Genomic DNA, 15988 nt, shown 5'->3' with positions numbered 1-15988 from the left:
AATTCAATAAAATACAACACAAATACCAAGAAGTCAAGGAAGGCTATTATCAGGGGGCAGTAAACTCGTATGGTGCCACCTGCCATGGTCAATCCATTGAGGCATACAGAACCGAGAAAGGCTGGTAAGGTCCTATTGCATCACGGAATGGGCCCGTTGAGAGAACCGAGCCAACTTCAACAAAAACTGAGACCTTGGGGGTGGGTGGTTTCTAAGGATGCCTGAAGGGACAGGGCTTTCCTCCACTATGGGATAAGCACCCCTGGGATCCCTTTAGGTAGCCTTCAGCTTGGCATTAGCCGAAAGCGGGTGCCCTCTTCTAAGAGGGGGGGCATTCAAACTCCATAATTTGACCCCCCTAATGTTAAAAATAATGGGATGCGTGCATCCTATTTTAAACATGAGCCAGTTATTTTTGTGTCACATGTGTGTCTATGTATTTGCTCAGGGATGGCGTCAGGGCCTTTCAAAATTTTCAAATGATAGCGGCCTCGAGCTTCGGGGGGAAAGGGCCAGCAACTACCCCATGTTGCCAGTCAGCAGTCTTGTAACACGGCAATATATTCCTTTCTCTATTTTGGTTGTGGGGCTTAAAATGTGGGCTTTGCAGCACTGGCATTACAAGCTGTGTTTCGCGGAGCCCTTCCGGCTGTCACTTCCCACAGGATATATAGAAGTGTTATCACCTCATTGCCTTCTAACACTGGCGGTGAGGTTTGAGGTGCGCTTGGGAATGACAATACTGGTGGGACCGCTGCTATGTGAGGAGCATGTGGGCTTCCCTGCAACTCACAAACACGAAGGAGATAAGTGTTGCAACAAATCAAACGAAACATAGAACAAACTATTGGATTCCGAGCAGCCTCTGCATTGACCTGCTAGTCTAGATCCTTTCGACCAGCGCTATTTTCAAACCAACGTGTTGACATTTACTAAGGACGCGCGCTGGTGACGTAGTGCATCAATTGTCGATTTCTAACACGGGTCCCTTCTAATCAGTCACAGGCTGGCAAAGAAAGGTGTATAGCTCTTCAGAGGGTTTTGGGTGTTTAAGCTCCCTGCTGGCTGCCCGTCGCCCGTCTTGTGGGAATCGGCGGCTATTAACCTTATTTTTGTCGCCATTGTAATATATGCACCCCAGGGGTGCCTCAGACTGTTTTCGCTCTAAGCAGGGGGCCCCCAACCATCACGTTCAAACGGGCCCCCACACTTCTTCAGCAGGGTCTGCACATGCTATTATTGTGTGTGGTGGGACATGAAGGGTGGGGGGGTCACAGGCTTGGCCTTACTCCCCAGTTCCACCAATAATAATAATTTGGCACTTATATAGCGCTACGAACCCTCGGGTATCTGAGCGCTGCTTGGTGCTCAAGAATTGTAGAAACCAATACGAACTTTTTAGAGAGATAAAAACTGAAAAACAGAGAAGGGAATGTAGCGTGTCTGTATTCCATGAACTCGCCATGGCAATATGTGTCTAACTTTTCAAGCCAATCGCGTCACTTATATTGTATGGCTCTGTGGGGCTGAGGGAGCCCTCCCCGCCCCCCAAGACCCTGGCCTCTGCTGCGCTCTCTGCCACTCCATTCCGCGAGAGAGCGCCCGTGCCCCCTGCCTGCCCCAGAGGAGGAGCCCCGCTCCTTTCCTCCTCGCTCCTGTGGGAGGGAGCGGCTGTGCGCTCCGCCCCGGCCTCTGACACAAGCAGCCTCCTCCGGTTACTGCTCCGGATCCTGCCCCAGCGCCGTCCGCCTGCCCCGGGCTCCTGCTCCCTCCGAGGCCCGGACAGGGCGCCATGGGCCCAGCAGGACCCGCCCTGTGCTGACCACCCGTGAGTACCCCACAATATGCTTTCCTGACAGGACTACATGAAAAGTATTGCCAGATCTGGGGGCAATGGCCACGGAAAGCAAGCATGCTCGGCGGCTCGTGAGTACAGCCGGGGGTGGGTGCTTGACAGGGGAGTGGGTGCAGGGGCTGCCAGAACGAAACATGAGATTACATGCAAGGGTGCCGGCAGCAGGCTGCGAGTATAGCCAGACAGGTGCACTTTCACAAGGGCGCAGCCAGCCACTTGCGAGTACCTCCGCACACAGGTGCACTTCCACAAGGGTGCTGGCTGCTGCCTGTGAGCACAGCTACTGGCAGGTGCACTTTCACAGGGGTGCTGCAGCAGGATGTGAGTACCTCTGCAGACGGGTGCACTTTCACAGGGATGCTGTCAGCAGCCGATGAGAACAGCCATACAGCGCGGTGCACTTTCACAACGGTACTGGAAGTAGTCTGCCAGTACAGGGACATACAGGTGCACGTTCACAGGGGTACTCGCAGCAGTCTGCGAATATAGCCACAGACAGGAGCACTTCCCCAGGGGTACTGGCTGCAGCCTGTGAGTACAGCTACAGACGGGTGCACTTTCACAGGGGTGCTGGGGGCAGCTTGTGAGTACAGCAACCGACGTGTGCACTTTCACATGGATGCTGCAGCAGTATGCGAGTACAGTCAGAGGGAGGTGCGCTTTCACACGGGTAGTGGCAGTATTCTGCCAGTACAGAGACATACTGGTACACGTTCACAGGGGCGCTGCAGCAGCCGGTGAGTACAGCCATGGAAAGGTGCACTTTCACACTAGTGCTGTCAGCAGCCGGTGAGTACAGCCATGGACAGGTGCACTTTCACATTAGTGCTGTCAGCAGCCGGTGAGTACAGCCATGGACAGGTGCACTTTCACAGTAGTGCTGTCAGCAGCCGGTGAGTACAGCCATGGACAGGTGTACTCTCACAGGGGGTTTGGCATCAGCCAGTGAGTACAGTCATGGACAGCTGCACTTTCACAGGGGTGCTGTCAGCAGCTGCTGAGTACAGCCACGGACAGGTACACTTTCACAGTGGTGTTGTCAGCAGCTGGGGAGTACAGCCATGGATAGGTGCACTTTCACAGAGGTGCTGTCAGCAGCTGCTGAGTACAGCCATGGACAGGTACACTTTCACAGGGGTGCTGTCAGCAGCTGCTGAGTACAGCCATGGACAGGTACACTTTCACAGTGGTGTTGTCAGCAGCTGGGGAGTACAGCCATTGACAGGTGCACTTTCACAGTGGTGCTGTCAGCAGCTGGAAAGTACAGGCATGGACAGGTGTACCTTCCCAGTGGTGCTGTCAGCAGCTGGTGAGTACAGCCATGGACAGGTGTATCTTCCCAGTGGTGCTGTCAGTAGCTGGTGAGTACAGCCAGGGACAGTTGCACTTTCACAGTGGTGCTGTCAGCAGCTGGTGAGTACAGCCATGGACAGGTACACTTTCCCAGTGGTGCTATCAGCAGCCGGTGAGTACAGCCATGGACAGGTGCACTTTCACAGTAGTGCTGTCAGCAGCCGGTGAGTACAGCCATGGACAAGTGTACTCTCACAGGGGGTTTGGCATCAGCCGGTGAGTACAGTCATGGACAGCTGTACTTTCACAGGGGTGCTGTCAGCAGCTGCTAAGTACAGCCACGGACAGGTACACTTTCACGGTGGTGTTGTCAGCAGCTGGTGAGTACAGCCATGGATAGGTGCACTTTCACAGGGGTGCTGTCAGCAGCTGCTGAGTACAGCCATGGACAGGTACACTTTCACAGTGGTGTTGTCAGCAGCTGGGGAGTACAGCCATGGACAGGCGCACTTTCACAGTGGTGCTGTCAGCAGCTGGAAAGTACAGGCATGGACAGGTGTATCTTCCCAGTGGTGCTGTCAGTAGCTGGTGAGTACAGCCAGGGACAGTTGCACTTTCACAGTGGTGCTGTCAGCAGCTGGTGAGTACAGCCATGGACAGGTACACTTTCCCAGTGGTGCTATCAGCGGCTGGTGAGTACAGCCATGGACAGGTACACTTTCCCAGTGGTGCTATCAGCAGCTGGCGAGTACAGCCATGGACAGGTGCACTTTCCCAGTGGTGCTATCAGCAGCTGGCGAGTACAGCCATGGACAGGTGCACTTTCACAGTGGTGCTGTCAGCAGCTGGTGAGTACAGCCACGGAAAGGTGTACTTTCACAGTGGTGCTGTCAGCAGCTGGTGAGTACAGCCATGGGCAGGTGCACTCTCACATGGATGCTGCTGACAGAGACTCATGCCAGCACGGTGTTGGCATCAGTCTGTGAGTTAACCACAGGCAGGGAAAGTTTAACGGGGATGCAGGTAGCCTTCTGCAATTACTGCCAGGGTGTTTTCTACGAACGTGAATACAGCTGGGGGTGCTGCCAGTATCGTATACTGCGAGTACAGCCATTGGTGATGCCTGCAGCCTGTGAGTGCAGATAGGAGTGAGGATATAATATAGTCTGTCAGTACAGCCAGTGGTGCTCCCTTTTCAGCCTGTGACAGGTGACAACTGTGATGGGTGCTGGGCGCTGGGCTTCAGCCTCTGGTAACAACCAGGGGTGTTTTAATCATTATGTGACTACAGAGGCGCTATCACAGAAGTGCCGCCTGCAGCCTGTGGATGCAGAGGCGCTATCACTGGGTTGATGCCTGCAGCCTGTGACTACAGAGGCGCTATCACGAAAGAGCTGCCTGCAGCCTGCGGCTAAAGAGGCGCTATCACAGAAGTTCTGCCTGCTGCCTGTGGCTGCAGAGGCGCTATCATAGAAGAGTTGCCTGCAGCCTGTGTCTGTGGAGGCGCTATCACTGGGGTGATGCCTGCAGCCTGTGGCTACAGAAGCGCTATCACAGAAGTGCTGCCTGCTGCCTGTGGCTGCAGAGGCGCTATCACTGGGGTGCTGCCTGCAGCCTGTGGCCGTGGGGAGGCTACATCAGGCTGTTTTTCTGCAGCCTGTAACTACCCTGGCGCTATTGTGCTATTACAGGGTTGAGCCTGTGACTGCATGGGTCTTAGCACAGTGGGGATGTCTGCAGCACATGGCCATAGAGGCGCAGTCCCCGGGCTTATGTCATCTGCCTATGACTGACTGTATGGGCTGGTATCACATGGGTTTTGCCTTCAGCCTTTCAGCATGAGGACACTATCATAGGTGTGATGTCTTAGTCCTGTGACTGAAGGGCTGCACTCGCAGGGTTGTTCTGCTCAGCCTGTGACTATAGGAGTGCTCCGTCAGGGTTGTTCTGCTCAGCCTGTAACTGCAGGAGTGCTCTCGCAGGGTTGTTCTGCTCAGCCTGTGGCTGCAGGAGTGCTCTCGCAGGGCTGTTCTGCTCAGCCTGTGGCTGCAGGAGTGCTCCCTCAGGGTTGTTCTGCTCAGCCTGTGACTTCAGGAGTGCTCTCGCAGGGTTGTTCTGCTCAGCCTGTGACTGCAGGAGTGCTCCCTCAGGGTTGTTCTGCTCAGCCTGTGACGCAGGAGTGCTCCCTCAGGGTTGTTCTGCTCAGCCTGTGACTTCAGGAGTGCTCTCGCAGGGTTGTTCTGCTCAGCCTGTGGCTGCAGGAGTGCTCTTGCAGGGTTGTTCTGCTCAGCCTGTGACTGCATGGCTGCTCTCGCAGGGATGTTCTGCTCAGCCTGTGACTCCAGGAGTACTCCCTCAGGGTTGTTCTGGTTAGCCTGTGACTGCAGGAGTGCTCTCGCAGGGTTGTTCTCCTCAGCCTGTGACTGCAGGAGTGCTCTCGCAGGGTTGTTCTCCTCAGCCTGTGACTGCAGGAGTGCTCTCGCAGGGTTGTTCTGCTCAGCCTGTAACTTCAGGGGTGCTTTCGCAGGGTTGTTCTCAGCCTGTGGCTGCAGGGCTGCTCTGGCAGGGTTGTTATGCTCAGCCTGTGACTGCAGGAGTGCTTCCTTGGGGTTGTTCTGCTCAGACTGTGACTGCAGGAGTGCTCTCGCAGGGTTGTTCTGCTCAGCCTGTGACTGCAGGAGTGCTCCATCAGGGTTGTTCTGCTCAGTCTGTGACTGCAGGAGTGCTCTCGCAGGGTTGTGCTGCTCAGCCTGTAACTGCAGGAGTGCTCTCGCAGGGTTGTTCTGCTCAGCCTGTGAATGGAGGAGTGCTCTCGCAGGGTTGTCCTGCTCAGCCTGTGACTGCAGGAGTGCTCTCGTAGGGTTGTTCTAGTCAGCCTGTGGCTGCAGGAGTGCTCTCGCAGGGTTGTTCTGCTCAGCCTGTGACTGCAGGAGTTCTCTCGCAGGGTTGTTCTGCTCAGCCTGTGGCTGCAGGGCTGAACTCGCAGGGTTGTTCTGCTCAGCCTGTGACTGCAGGCGTGCTCTCGCAGGGTTGTTCTGCTCAGCCTGTAACTGCAGGAGTGCTCTCGCAGGGTTGTTCTGCTCAGCCTGTGACTGCAGGAGTGCTCTCTCTGGGTTGTTCTCCTCAGCCTGTGACTGCAGGAGTGCTCCCTCAGGGTTGTTCTTCTCAGCCTGTGACTGCAGGAGTGCTCTTGCAGGGTTGTTCTGTTCAGCCTGTAACTGCAGGAGTGCTCTCTCGGGGTTGTTCTCCTCAGCCTGTGACTGCAGGAGTGCTCTCGCAGGGTTGTTCTGTTCAGCCTGTGGCTGCATGGCTGCACTTGCAGGGTTGTTCTGCTCAGCCTGTAACTGCAGGAGTGCTCTCGCAGGGTTGTTCTGCTCAGCCTGTGACTACAGGAGTGCTCTCGCAGGGTTGCTCTGCTCAGCCTGTGGCTGCAGGGCTGCTCTCGCAAGGTTGTTATTCTCAGCCTGTAACTGCAGGAGTGCTCTTGCAAGGTTGTTCTGCTCAGCCTGTGACTGTAGGAGTGCTCTCGCAGGGTTGTTCTGCTCAGCCTGTCACTGCAGGGCTGCACTCGCAGGGTTGTTCTGCTCAGCCTGTAACTGCAGGGGTGCTCTCGCAGGGTTGTTTTGCTCAGCCTGTAACTGCAGGAGTGCTCTCGCAGGGTTGTTCTGCTCAGCCTGTAACTACAGGAGTGCTCCCTCAGGGTTGTTCTGCTCAGCCTGTCACTACAAGAGTGCTCTCTCTGGGTTGTTCTCCTCAGCCTGTGACTGCGGGAGTGCTCTCTCTGGGTTGTTCTCCTCAGCCTGTGACTGCAGGAGTGCTCTCACAGGGTTGTTCTGCTCAGCCTGTGACTGCATAAGTGCTCTCGCAGGGTTGTTCTCCTCAGCCTGTGACTTCAGGAGTGCTCTCACAGGGTTGTTCTGCTCAGCCTGTGACTGCAGGCATGCTCTCGCAGGGTTGTTCTGCTCAGCCTGTAACTGCAGGAGTGCTCCCTCAGGGTTGTTCTGCTCAGCCTGTGACTGCAGGAGTGCTCTCTCTGGGTTGTTCTCCTCAGCCTGTGACTGCAGGAGTGCTCCCTCAGGGTTGTTCTGCTCAGGCTGTGACTGCAGGAGTGCTCTCTCTGGGTTGTTCTGCTCAGCCTGTGACTGCAGGAGTGCTCCCTCAGGGTTGTTCTGCTCAACCTGTCACTGCAGGAGTGCTCTCGCAGGGTTGTTCTGCTCAGCCTGTAACTGCAGGAGTGCTCTGCTCAGCCTGTGAATGGAGGAGTGCCTGCAAAGGGGTGTTTACTGCAGCCTGCGATTACAGGGCCGCTATGGCAGGGCTGTTGCCTGTCTGTGGGGCTACTTTTTTAGGCTAGAAAGCGATGGCCCTAGAGCAGTGGTCTTCAAACTTTTTTGGCCTGGGGCCCCCCCTGAGCAAAGTTTGGGCAGGCCGGGCCCCCCCAAAAGTGCCAGATGGACAGTATGTAGAAATCGCTATGAACATTTGCGCGCCGTCACCGTACCCTACTCCCAGTACAGACCCTGGGCTCTCCCCACCCTACTCCCACCACTATCCCAGTGCTACCGCCCACCCTGCTTCCAGCACAGTCCCATAACACAAGCATACACACATCCATACACATTTAAATAAAAAATAAATCGCCATAAACGTACCTCGCTTGGTTGCTAAAATGCCCCGCTCCAGGTAGCTCTGCCCGTATGTGCGAGGAGGCACAGGAGCACCCTCTCACACATACATACATGCAAATGCTGGCCCCAGCCAGCATTTCCAATGAGCTGTGCAAGGCTGGCGAAGCAAAACACCCCCAGCGTTGCATGGCTCAGTGATCATGTGCGGCTGGGGAAATGAACTGTCAAAGGCAAACAGAGTTTCCCTTTGACAGTTCAGCCAGCCCAGGACCACTCCCTCAGCTGTAAAAGCATCTGAGGGAGTGCTCAGTGTTACACTGGGCTGGCTCCTTGGCTCCACCATAATGGGTGAGGTGGCCAGTGGGTGGACACCCCCTCACTCAACCATTATGGATGAGCCGGCAGGCTTGGACTGGCCTATAGGGCAATAGGGCGATGTACCGAAAATGCAAAATGCTAATGTAGGCCAGTAAAAATGGGCCACTTTTTTGGCCAATGTGGGCCAGTTTGAGGAATTACTTCACTATGCAGCTAGTAGTTTTGACCATTGTTGCTGAATAAATATTCTTTAAATATCACCATTTGTTTACATTTGAACAAAAAACAACCCCTTGGGTACTGTTCAAACAGTCTGTGACTAAACACTGAATATCCATTTGCAACTGCTGGCCATTTTTTCATTGGTGCCTTTATGGCCCAGTCTGACCATGTGAGCTGGCCCTTCCCATTTCCTCCAATCTAAAAAATAAATAAATAAAGACATATATATTTTTTTTTTTTTACATTTCATGCTGGGCTCTGGCGGTCCCCCTGGGATGCGGACGCTCCCCCCCTGGGGGGGGGGCGCGCCCCACAGTTTGAAGACCTCTGCGAGAGTGCAGGTCTGGTGTGCATATGGCGGGGCGCAGCCCTCTACTGTGTTTAGAGCAGGGAATCTGTGGCGCTCGGGCTCTCTGGGGGGCGGGAGGCGGCCCATTTATCCGTGAGCCGGGGGTGCCTTAGGCCCGGCTGCCATACTGGTTTTCACCCGTCTTTTGTGTGTTTAGTGTGGTGTTTTCGTCTTTGTATATACGGGGGAGGGGGGCCGGGGGAGGGTGTGTGTGCCCTCAGGCCTTTGGGCGTGCAGCGCGTTATAAGCATTAAATAACAAAAAATAATAATCTTACATCCAACACTTGCCTCACACTGCCCACAACTGGCCACGCAATATGTACCTCCACTAAAGAAACAAAAAGTACACACATGAAACTACATTTAAAAAATGAAAGCTGCTATTAAACTTCCCCGATGACTACACGCTTCACAGCAAGCTGCATGCCTCCGCCAAAAAATGACTGTTCAAGTAGTAGGAGGGGTCATAGAGATAATCAAGTTGTCCCATGTCAGGTGAAGGTTGCTCAGAGAGTCCTGGCTACAAAGAGCCCGTCACTTTCCTGTGGCGCTATATGTATGAAAGGAAAGCAGCGCTATACGCTCGTACCGGAGGCATGCACCATCATGTCAGGTGTGACACGTGGGGGGTCGTTTCCCACCATCACTATGTCTAGGGCAGCCGGGCGTTTAGTCCCCAGCAGCCCCTTCCCATGCAGATTACTACAGTGCGGCAGAAGCGAGCAAGTGAAGCCGTGCCAAGGGGCACGGTGCAACCCCATTTACTTAATTGGGCTGGCACCGCCTTGGTGTGACTTCACGTCCCCTGCCCCCACTCCCTGCGGTGTTGCACATTCCATTCGGTAATTAGTTTCCCCGCACGCGTGCCTGGTGCCATGAGATGCCAGTCTCTGGCAGAGAGAGAGAGAGCAGAAGGCGGGCACTACTTGACATTTTCGGAAGGAAGCCGGGGTCCCTGCGTGACATGCTCTGAGCACTGAATGAACATGCGGGGGCGACACACTTCGCTGCGTGACTTGTTCGTTTGGCGCAGGAGGCGCTGCATGTTCAGAAGCGCGGGCACTGCATGGCATGTCCAAGCCTGGATGGCACACTGCCTGCTGCAGTCAGTTATTATCATTATTAGGGCATGTGTTGATCAGGGATCTAGCTCCGAGAAGCAGCGAAGCGCTTTACAATCATACCAGTGGGGTTGAGAGCACGGCTTGTGCAGAGGACATGGGTGAACACAGTTGGGTGCTCTGTAGTCGTGGGCTGGCGCAATGTTGCGACGCCAGTGAGCGGTGCACACAAGTGCCCATTCGTGATAATGCGGGTGGCCAAGACGAGATGGCCTGCGCACTGTGATGCGTTGGGTGCAGTGGTGAAGGCCCCTCCCGCGTTCCACCACCCCATGCTTTTTTAGGGTGATTGCTTGGGGAGGTGCGCATCCTGCAGGACTCCAGGACTCACAGTGCCCTCCACGCTTTGTTGCAGCTCAATGATTCAATCACACATCCATCTTACAGTGATTCTGATAAACAATCGAAAAGTGTTGGCAGGGCTGCTTACTTCACACAGAGGTACATGTGTCATGTTCCAGGGCATACAATGTGATGTGTGGTTGTGGCATGCCAGTTTCACACCACAGGTTTAATTCATGAATTAATCTTTTATAAAGTGCTTAATACCTTAGACCAGCTTCTAAGCACAAGCCCAGGATTCGAACCTGTGTTATTATGCGTTGTAACGCGTTTCCCCTGAGCTATCCTCCTGATTGCGGAATTGCAAGACAAACGCGTTGCCCCTGAGCTATCCTCCCGGTTGCGGAATTGCAAGACAAGCGCATTGCCCCTCAGCTATCCTCCCGGTTGCGGAATTGCAAGACAAACGTGTTGCCCCTCAGCCATCCTCCCGGTTGCGGAATTGCAAGACAAACGCGTTGCCCCTGAGCTATCCTCCCGGTTGCGGAATTGCAAGACAAGCGCATTGCCCCTCAGCTATCCTCCCGGTTGCGGAATTGCAAGACAAGCGCGTTGCCCCTGAGCTATCCTCCCGGCTGCAGCATGCATGACAGTTTCACACCACCGGTGACCTTGCACGGAGGAAACGCACAGGTGCCTGGGAAGCGGAGGGCCGAGCCAGTTAATTGAGGCATTGCATAGCTTGATTGGTTCAGACATGGGGCACTTGGCGGCATGTTCGGTTGTCACAGAGGACAGGGTGCATAGCACAACTAACTTCTTAAAAGGCAGCCAAATAATAGGGCACTGAATGGTGTATTGAAGGAGCACACAGTGGCACTACTTGGCCCTCAATATTGAGGGAGAATCGAGGGGGCACAGTTAAGGGGAACAAGAGGATTTATCAAGGGCACAGTGCACACAGCCCACGGGTTGCATGCCATGTTCAGTGGGCAATGGTGGCCCTGGTGGGCATGTTCTGTCGCACTGCGCAGCACTGCACGTTCAACGGCACTGCCGCACTGCACTGCAAGCCCTGATTGCAAGCCTGGCAGCATGACCTGTCCAGAGACAAAGGTCATGTGTTTTCTTCTTTTCTAAAACCACTGTCTCTCGCCTCACTGGAATGTCTCGGCCTCCTGGCCTCCTATTCTAGTTCTATGACGACCTTGACTCTCTTCTCCCTCTTTTCCCACCTCATACATCATCATCCTTTCTTCTTGGTTCTTCTTGGTGACTTTAATATCCATCTCTTCTCTACTGGCTCTTCCTCTCTTCTACTCGCTCTTCCTCTCCTCCATTCACTCGTCCTCTCCTCTACTCGCTCTTCCTCTCTTCTACTCGTTCTTGCACTCCTCTATTCACTCTTCCTCTCTTCTACTCACTCTTCCTCTCCTCTATTCACTCGTCCTCTCTTCTACTCGCTCTTCCTCTTTTCTAGTCGCTCTTCCTCTCATCTACTCGCTCTTCCTCTCTTCTACTCGTTCTTCCTCTCCTCTATTCACTCTTCCTCTCTTCTACTCACTCTTCCTCTCCTCTATTCACTCGTCCTCTCTTCTACTCGCTCTTCCTCTTTTCTAGTCGCTCTTCCTCTCATCTACTCGCTCTTCCTCTCGTCTACTCGTTCTTCCTCTCCTCTATTCACTCTTCGTCTCTTCTACTCACTCTTCCTCTCTTCTACTCGTTCTTCCTCTCCTCTAGTCACTCTTCCTCTCTTCTACTCACTCTTCCTCTCTTGTACTCACTCTTCCTCTCTTCTACTCGTTCTTCCTCTTTTCTAGTCGCTCTTCCTCTCCTCTACTCGCTCTTCTACTCGTTCTTCCTCTCCTCTATTCACTCTTCCTCTCTTCTACTCGTTCTTCCCCTCTTCTACTCGTTCTTCCTCTCATCTATTCACTCCTCTTCTCTTCTAGTCCCTCTCCCTCTCCTCTGTTCACTCTTTCTCTCCTCTATTCACTCTTTCTCTCCTCTATGGACTCCCCCTCTCTTTTACTCACTCTTCCTCTCCTCTACTGACCCTCCCTCTCTTTCAATCACTCTTCTTCTCTTTCACTCATTCTTCCTCTCTTCTACTCCCTCTTCATCCCCACTATTCACTCTTCGTCTCTTCTATTCACTCTTCCTCTCCTCTACTCACTCTTCATCCCCACTATTCACTCTTCCTCGCCTCTATTCACGCTTCATCTCTCCTACTCACTCTTCCTCTCCTCTATTCACTCTTTCTCTCTTCTACTCACTCTTCCTCTTCTCTATTCACTCTTCATCTCCACTATTCACCCTTCCTCTCCTCTGCTCAATCTTCCTCTCTTCTACTCACCCTTTCTCTCTTCTACTCACTCTACCTCTCTTCTACTCCCTCTTCCTCTCTTCTATTAACTCTTTATCTCCTCTATTCACTCTTCCTCTCCTCTACTCAATCTTCTGCTCTTCTACTCACTCTTCCTCTCCTCTATTCTTTCTTCCTCTCCGCTACTCACTCTTCCTCTCCTCTATTCACTTTTCCTCTCCTTTGCTCATTCTTCCTCACCTCTATTCACTCTTCCTCTCCTTTTCTCACGCTTCCTCTCTCCTACTCACTCTACCTCTCTTCTACTCACTCTTCCTCTCTTCTACTCACTCTTCCTTGCTCAACTCACTCTTCCACTCATCTACTCACTCTTGCTCTCCTCTATTCACTCTTCCTCTCCTCTACTCACTCTTCCTCTCCTCCACTCACTCTTCCTTTGTGCCATTCACCCTCACTCTCCTCTATTCACTCTTCCTCTCCTTTGCTCACTCTAACTCTTCCCTATTCACTCTTCCTCTCCTCTACTCACTCTTCTTCTCCTTTATTCACTCTTCATTTTTTCTACTCCCTATTCCTCTCTTCTACTCACTCTTCCTCTCCTTTGCTCACTCTTCCTCTCCTCTACTCACTCTTCCTCTCTTCTACTCTCTCTTCCCCTCCTCTACTCACTCTTCCTCTCCTCTACTCACTCTTCATCTCTTCTTCTCACTCTTCCTCTCCTCTATTCACTCTTCTTCTCTTCTAGTCACTCTTCCTCTTCTCTATTCACTCTTCCTCTCCTCTATTCATTCTTCCTCTCCTCTACTCACACTTCCTCTCTTCCACTCACTCTTCCTCTCTTCCACTCACGCTTCCTCTCCTCTACTCACTCTTCATACCCACCCACTATTCACTCTTCGTCACCTCTATTCACTCTTCCTCTCCTCTACTCAATCTTCATCCCCACTATTCACTCTTCCTCTCTTCTATTCACTCTTCCTCGCCCCTATTCACTCTTCCTCTCTTCTACTCGTTCTTCCTCTCCTCTATTCACTCTTCCTCTCTTCTACTCACTCTTCCTCTCCTCTATTCACTCGTCCTCTCTTCTACTCGCTCTTCCTCTTTTCTAGTCGCTCTTCCTCTCATCTACTCGCTCTTCCTCTCGTCTACTCGTTCTTCCTCTCCTCTATTCACTCTTCGTCTCTTCTACTCACTCTTCCTCTCTTCTACTCGTTCTTCCTCTCCTCTAGTCACTCTTCCTCTCTTCTACTCACTCTTCCTCTCTTGTACTCACTCTTCCTCTCCTCTACCTGCTCTTCCCCTTTTCTAGTCGCTCTTCCTCGCTTCTACTCGCTCTTCCTCTCTTCTACTCGTTCTTCCTCTTTTCTAGTCGCTCTTCCTCTCCTCTACTCGCTCTTCTACTCGTTCTTCCTCTCCTCTATTCACTCTTCCTCTCTTCTACTCGTTCTTCCCCTCTTCTACTCGTTCTTCCTCTCATCTATTCACTCCTCTTCTCTTCTAGTCCCTCTCCCTCTCCTCTGTTCACTCTTTCTCTCCTCTATTCACTCTTTCTCTCCTCTATGGACTCCCCCTCTCTTTTACTCACTCTTCCTCTCCTCTACTGACCCTCCCTCTCTTTCAATCACTCTTCTTCTCTTTCACTCATTCTTCCTCTCTTCTACTCCCTCTTCATCCCCACTATTCACTCTTCGTCTCTTCTATTCACTCTTCCTCTCCTCTACTCACTCTTCATCCCCACTATTCACTCTTCCTCGCCTCTATTCACGCTTCATCTCTCCTACTCACTCTTCCTCTCCTCTATTCACTCTTTCTCTCTTCTACTCACTCTTCCTCTTCTCTATTCACTCTTCATCTCCACTATTCACCCTTCCTCTCCTCTGCTCAATCTTCCTCTCTTCTACTCACCCTTTCTCTCTTCTACTCACTCTACCTCTCTTCTACTCCCTCTTCCTCTCTTCTATTAACTCTTTATCTCCTCTATTCACTCTTCCTCTCCTCTACTCAATCTTCTGCTCTTCTACTCACTCTTCCTCTCCTCTATTCTTTCTTCCTCTCCGCTACTCACTCTTCCTCTCCTCTATTCACTTTTCCTCTCCTTTGCTCATTCTTCCTCACCTCTATTCACTCTTCCTCTCCTTTTCTCACGCTTCCTCTCTCCTACTCACTCTACCTCTCTTCTACTCACTCTTCCTCTCTTCTACTCACTCTTCCTTGCTCAACTCACTCTTCCACTCATCTACTCACTCTTGCTCTCCTCTATTCACTCTTCCTCTCCTCTACTCACTCTTCCTCTCCTCCACTCACTCTTCCTTTGTGCCATTCACCCTCACTCTCCTCTATTCACTCTTCCTCTCCTTTGCTCACTCTAACTCTTCCCTATTCACTCTTCCTCTCCTCTACTCACTCTTCTTCTCCTTTATTCACTCTTCATTTTTTCTACTCCCTATTCCTCTCTTCTACTCACTCTTCCTCTCATTTGCTCACTCTTCCTCTCCTCTACTCACTCTTCCTCTCTTCTACTCTCTCTTCCCCTCCTCTACTCACTCTTCCTCTCCTCTACTCACTCTTCATCTCTTCTTCTCACTCTTCCTCTCCTCTATTCACTCTTCTTCTCTTCTAGTCACTCTTCCTCTTCTCTATTCACTCTTCCTCTCCTCTATTCATTCTTCCTCTCCTCTACTCACACTTCCTCTCTTCCACTCACTCTTCCTCTCTTCCACTCACGCTTCCTCTCCTCTACTCACTCTTCATACCCACCCACTATTCACTCTTCGTCACCTCTATTCACTCTTCCTCTCCTCTACTCAATCTTCATCCCCACTATTCACTCTTCCTCTCTTCTATTCACTCTTCCTCGCCCCTATTCACTCTTCCTCTCTTCTATTCACTCTTCCTCTCCTCTATTCACTCTTCCTCTCCTCTGCTCAATCTTCCTCTCTTCTACTCACCCTGTCTCTCTTCTAATCACTCTTCCTCTCTTCTACTCCCTCTTCCTCTATTCACTCTTCATCTCCTCTATTCACTCTTCCTCTCCTCTACTCAATCCTCTGCTCTTCTACTCACTCTTCCTCTCCTCTACTCACTCTTTCTCTCCTCTATTCACTTTTCCTCTTATTTGCTCACTCTTCCTCACCTCTATTCACTCTTCCTCTCCTTTGCTCACTCCAACTCTTCTCTATTCACTCTTCCTCTCCTTTACTCACTCTTCCTCTCTTCTACTCACTCTTCCTCGCTCAACTCACTCTTCCACTCATCTACTCACTCTTCCTCTCTGCCATTCACCCTTCCTCTCCTCTATTCACTCTTCCTCTACTTTGCTCACTCTAACTCTTCTCTATTCACTCTTCCTCTCCTCTACCCACTCTTCCTCTGCTCTGTTCACTCTTCAACTTTTCTACTCCCTATTCCTCTCTTCTACTCACTCTTCCTCTCCTTTCCCCACTCTTCCCCTCCTCTACTCATTCTTCCTCTCTTCTACTCTCTCTTCCTCTTCTCTACTCACTCTTCCTCTCTTCATTTCACTCTTCCTATCTTGTTCTCACTCTTCCTCTCCTCTATTCACTCTTCTTCACTTCTAGTCTCTTTTCTTCTC

At 52.1% G+C, this 15988-nt stretch overlaps 1 protein-coding gene across 2 annotated transcripts in view; it reads left to right on the top strand.

Moving 5' to 3' along the window:
• The first annotated feature begins 1596 nt into the window (after positions 1-1596).
• WIPF3 (WAS/WASL interacting protein family member 3) overlaps positions 1597-15988 on the top strand; it is a 353481-nt gene continuing 339089 nt past the window's right edge. Inside the window, exon 1 of one of the 2 annotated variants that reach the window (XM_069648925.1) lies at positions 1597-1828. The gene's annotated coding sequence lies outside the window, so the exon portion shown is untranslated. The remainder of the gene's footprint in view (positions 1829-15988) is intronic. The other variant, XM_069648926.1, reaches the window with a different exon arrangement.

The sequence above is a fragment of the Ambystoma mexicanum genome, chromosome 2q (assembly GCF_040938575.1).
Source record: "Ambystoma mexicanum isolate Mex_15411 chromosome 2q, UKY_AmexF1_1, whole genome shotgun sequence".
Lineage (NCBI taxonomy): Eukaryota > Metazoa > Chordata > Amphibia > Caudata > Ambystomatidae > Ambystoma > Ambystoma mexicanum.
This window is presented reverse-complemented; position numbering and strand designations above follow the sequence as displayed.